Below are 6000 nucleotides of genomic sequence, written 5' to 3' on the forward strand. Positions count from 1 at the left end.
ATCAAAATCACTGCCATTGAAAAAGCTCGAGGTAGGCATCTGTAGCGAGGTGACCTCTCTCAAAACCAAGCCGGCAGGACAATAGGGACAGCGCAACCCAGATTTTGGTGGTTCTTAAAGCAGCAGTGCAAGAGCGTGGAGGGGGGGAGTTTGCCCTGCGCTGCTCCTGGGTTTGTCGAGAAACACGGAGCTGTCACCCACTCAGTACATATTTTGTGTTTTAGTGCACTGTGTGTGTTTGTCTTCTGGAGACAAAGCAGTGCGCTCTCTTGGTTACACTGTAGTATTATGAGCAATGAATTAAAATATATCATTAACATCCAGGACAAGCTTTATCTTGCTCGCAAAACAAAGACACCATTCTTTGAACAAATTGAGGGGGAAAATCCTATAATGACAATGAAGAGTTCCTCTCCCTAAAACCGGAGCTGTACAAGATTAACAATTATGGGCTTATATCCTACAGACTGGGGTTACGAATAGCTGCATGAAGTGATGCATTCACTATTGGGAAAGTAAGTACCATTGATGACAAGGCCTTGGGGCTTCTGCTGTTCTCAGACCAATCAATAATCCATTATGAACAAACTACATTTCCACTCTAATATGAAGAAATGAATAAAAGGGAACCAGTATCACTAGTACTTCCATGGAATGAAAACAACAACGCAGAAATCACAAAATGCCACCATCACAAGACTTAATCTAGTGGTGATACGTAACACTGACACAACCACCCACAATAACCCCTTATTTTAAAGCAGTTGTGAGTGACCACTACATTATAGTCCAAAATAAAAAGCTTATTTTAAAGGCAAGATTCTTTCAAGACTACTTACTCTGGCTGCGGGACAAAACAACATTAATCTTACAAGGCAAGAGGAAAATGAACCAACTTCACTCAAAAGCCTACCAGTTTGCTTCAAACTATTTTCTAACGCAACGTAAATAAGAACTTCTAATTAGAACTAACTTGTTATGCTTGACCAGTCGCATTTGGACAGACCTCATAGCACCAGCTGTGTTGCCATCCAGACAAGAAGCCCTGGAATTGTTGTTCTCCCATTGTCATGTTCACATTCAACAATACAATGAAGAGTGGATCCATTTAAATAGCAAAACCGTAGCCAACTTCAGCATCCTCAAATTCCTACTTAGATCACTCAGCACTGCACCATAAGGTAGAAATGAAAAGCTCTCACGAAAAAATGCTAAAAGTATTAAAATAAAGCAAAACAAAGAAAAACAAGTTACTCATTCTGAGGGGGTAACAGTAAATTAGATCCAAAGGAAACACTGAGAACAATATTATTAATGCATAAAGCCGTCCACGTCCTTCATCTGAAATATAAAGACTAGTAGTTAAAGTTGACCTTGCAGGGTGGGGGGCTGGAGGGAATGAATACACAATGTGATTATTGATCAGCCCTAGAAAAGCCAAGAACTGAACTAGTGCAGATGTGATTTTTTTTTCCTAGGGTCATTAATGATATATGTTGGGAAGTCAAAAGCTCTTACTTTGACATGCTGTACATTACTAATTCTGAGTATGAGCCTCATTTTAAGTTAAAAAAAAAAAGAAAAAAAAAAGAAGAAAAAAAAAACCCACAATGAACAACTCAGTTTTACTTCAATTTAACAATAATGTTCTCTTATTTGGCCACACCTGCACAAATGAGTTAATTTTGTGTCTTGAAAATATTCAAGTGCTAAGAATTAAAAACTGAGGAAACATTCACCATGCCGTCCATAGCACAATAAACACAAGTCACTTCCAAACACAAGCAAAGTCACTTCAATTCTGCACATTACCTCCTTATTCAAATCGATGGCATTGATGCTGCCCATTCATGCACGTCCATGGAGATGCACACATGTATGTGCAGCACAGTACTTTCCCAGCATCCAACAGGGCTTTTATATTTAATGATCTTGTTAGGGTTTCCACTGCAAACCAATTTGCAGGGAGTTGCAACATGGCTATTTTAAATCTGCAGCATGGGGGCTGTCTGCAAACTGGTTGGGCAGGGCATTTTCCTGCCAGTGTGCTTCACTACGTTCTGCTCAGTTTTTAATCTTAAAATAGGGGGGGAGGGGGAGAACTACCTGCTTTTATTTTCAGCATCGTGATAAGAAAATGTTTACTTTTAATGTATTTGTATTTTCTTCAAAAGAATGGGAATTGGATCATCAGCTGGCATAAAATGCTAGTGCATCTCACACATACATCTCCTTTCTCCCTCTTACATCTGCCCCATCAATTCAAGCTCCATACAAACCACGTCCCCAGCTGCTGTGAGTGCACACAGTGCCATGAGATTAATTTATCTCAAATGGGAAGCCATACCATTAGCTAAAATTGGAATGCCTTTGTGCTGTGTGCATCAAGTCTTGAACGCAAGAACAACATGTGTGACTAAAAATAAACATTTTGAATGGTGGATTCCATACCCCAGCAAAAGTTACATTAAGAACACTGTCCAAAGCACCCAGATTCCTGCTGTCACAACACACAATTACCACAACACACATCAGTGCTGTCATACATGCATACTGCATTGGAATGGCTTATGCAGAGCAGACCCTGAATGCAATAAGCTGTGTGTTTAATACAGAGCAAATTTACTAGCTATAGCTAGGTGTTCAGTGGGTCAGTGGGAGGTAACGATTATTTCTACAGTACATTGCTATGAAATAAGCTGTGTGCAGAATTAAGAAATTCAAGGTAATAAATTGCTTTTTCTTATACCTAATATATCCTGCTGCTCAAATTGCTACAGTAAAATCATTACCTTATAAATATAAGCGTTGCCAAGCGCTAACCTGTTAACAGATTCAGAATTGCAGCACTGTTGTTTGACTAACTACTAAAGCCTTAGTGTAATAAAAAAGATCTCTGAACGAACACCAGCAAGTTATTTGCTCACTTTTTCCCCCAGATTATAAAACAATTGTAAAACACTGGAACAAGGCTTTGGGCTGACGCTGACTTCCTTATCACCTTTGAAAGTCCCATTTTCAAGAGAGCTACAAAAATACCCAACAACAACAAAACGCATGCACAAAAAATAAGAGTGAAAGAGGAAGGGAGGGGAGTGCAGGGGAAAGAGAGGAACTGTGCCCTGAAATACAAGGAGGGATCGTTATATGTAGAAAACCATAAAAGCCTTCTGTTAAACATTACTTTCCGAGGTAGCAGGGTTTAACATTGAAAAACAACACCAAACTCACAAAGCATACAACACTGAAAACTCATTCTCAGTTGTTAGGTTACTTTTTTTGTAGGTACTTTTTTCCTGTAAGCTCTTGCAAAGCACTAAACAGAATGGACTAGCTCTATTTTAGGAAGCTTTCTTAACCGTTTAAGAACTTAAGCAGGTAATTAAGACATTCAATTACAGCTTTTCCATTCTCTGCAACATTTCTGAATGTCAAGCACGCGCACTATGCCCACTCCTACATACACACACGCTACACGTCAGAGATCCCAGACCAGCAAAGCTGAGACCTTTTACATTACTGAAACTGCAGGCAGCTTTGGCTCAGTAACACCAACCACAACACAGATGAGAACAGCACAGAAGGCAAATGTGCAGATATCCAGCACCTTGAAAATCTTTTCCTTTTCACTTTCTCTTCACTAATGTCCACAGCGCCCCTAAAGATCACTTAATGCACAATTTGTGATGATGAGCTTACCTTGTACTTGGTAATAAGCCAGAAGACTGCTAGTAGTTTAAAGGAAGGCTTGCAAGTTTCAAAGTTCACCAGCAGTTTTAAAGACCAGAAGATGTTAGATGTTGATTCATCCATCCATAAATTTATTTTAGAGCTTTCTGCGGCTCTTAGCATTGAAAGCTACTTCCATTACGCATTTGATAAACCCAGCTGTGAAATACATGGTGGCTTGCACTGACCTGTCATTGTCAGCACAGAAAAGGACACAGGTACAGCCAGCGTTAACAAAAGCTATGTCGCCATAAAGCATTAGTTACCCTACACCAGGATAACTGTTTTTCCCATCTTTTTACTATTGTATTTCTAAGACACAAAGGGAAGAAACTTGATAATAACTGTATGTCAAAATAACATAAAGCACAAAATTACTTTCTGAATTTCAAAACTCATTAGAATTATAGAATGGCTTAGGTTAGAATGGACCTCAAGGATCATCAAGCTCCAACCCCCCCTGCCACAGGCAGGGCCGCCAACCTCCACATTTAATACTAGACCAGGCTGCCCAGGGCCCCATCCACCCTGGCTTTGAACACCTCCAGGGATGGGGCATCCACAACCTCTCTGGGCAGCCTGTTCCAGCTCCTCACCACTCTCTCTGTGAAGAACTTACCCTTGATATTCAACCTAAATCTTCCCTCCTTCAACTTAAAATCATTTATTCTTGTCCTGCTATTATCAACCTTTTCAAAGAGTTGGCTCCCCTCCTGTTTATAGGTTCCCTTTAGCTATTGGAAGGCTACAATGAGGTCACCCTGCACCCTTTTTTTCTCCAGGTTGAATGCACCCAGCTCCCTCAGCCTGTCTTCATACGGGAGGTGCTCCAGCCCCCGATCATCTTTGTGGCTCTCTTCTGCACCCTCTCCAACAGCTCCCTGTCTTTCTTGTACTGGGGGCCCCAGCCCTGGATGCAGTACTCCAAATGGGGCCTCACAAGGGCAGAGTAAAGAGGGACAATCACCTTCCTGTCCCTGCTGACCACTCCTCTTCTGATGGAGCCCAGGATACCATTTGCTTTCCGAGCTGCAAGAGCACACTGCTGGCTCATGTTAAGTTTTTCATCCATCAGGACCCCCAGGTCCTTCTCTGCAGGGCTACTCTCAGGGATTGCTCCTTCCAGTCTGTAAGTCCTAGCTAAGAAAGGAAAAATTGAACCCCAAACCAAATATTTCAGCTGTCAGTCAGGCAGGCTTATTTTGGTATGAAGTGTTGAGTTATTTCTGTGTAACATCACTGCAGTGTATCACACAAAGAGACAAACAGCTTCTACACATTGCTTACAAATATGATTCCTAGGCACATTTTTACAAATCCTGTTAACTTTGCTCTCATTAGTGCACAACATAAAGCATGCTTCAGATTTTGGCAGGTTGGGATGTAGTGAATATCACAAGATAAACCCTGATAACTCTGTTCAGGGAAACTCTATTTTCCTTATATAAATAGATACAGTCGCTCCCTCTCCTTATCATTTAATCAAATACTTTGAAACAAAAGGCTTTAAACAGTTGGGCCAGCCCCTCACATACAGAGCGAGTATAATTTTCCCCAAAATCCACAAACACACACCCAAGTGTAGTGCACAATAACATAGCATCACAAAGTCATCCAGGTTGGAAAAGACCTCTAAGTACAGCTAGTCCAGACACCAGCCCACCCCCACCATGCCCACTGACCACGTCCCTCAGTGCCACATCCACAAGTTCCTTCAACACCTGCATGGATGGTGATCCCATCCCCTCCCTGGGCAGCCTGTGCCATAAAAGAGAAGGGCCCAGCGGGACATCCATCCCCAAAACCAACTCTAAGCTCGCTGCTGGCCTTCTCAGGCATCATAAATCAGAAAGAAGGACCAAAATCCACCCCCAATTTAGGAAGCGCTATGCAGCCTCGACCCACAGACGCTGAGTAACTATTAGGGAGATGGAAAACAGACAAAGCCCTGGAAGTGCAGCAAGCAAACAAGCCTGCAGGGAAGCAAGGCCTGGCTGCACAAGTTGCTGGTTTGTTTATTTTTCCACACACTACAACTTCCAAGACAGATCTATCAACAGGTAAAACAAATACGAACCACACACACCTTGAGACACATGGAGAACATAAATCTGTTTGTATCGCTAGGTGTTACAGTTAGCCTTTTTCCCTCCAAAGCACCGTGGCTGTAACACAGCCACCCTCCTCTCATGCACGCTCTCTGTGACAAGGAAGAAATCAGCCTGATGTTACTGCCACACACACACACTTCATTTAGCTTCCGTCGCAGCA

This window comes from Tetrao urogallus, assembly GCF_951394365.1.
Source record: "Tetrao urogallus genome assembly, chromosome: 3".
In the NCBI taxonomy this organism is placed as follows: Eukaryota; Metazoa; Chordata; class Aves; order Galliformes; family Phasianidae; genus Tetrao; species Tetrao urogallus.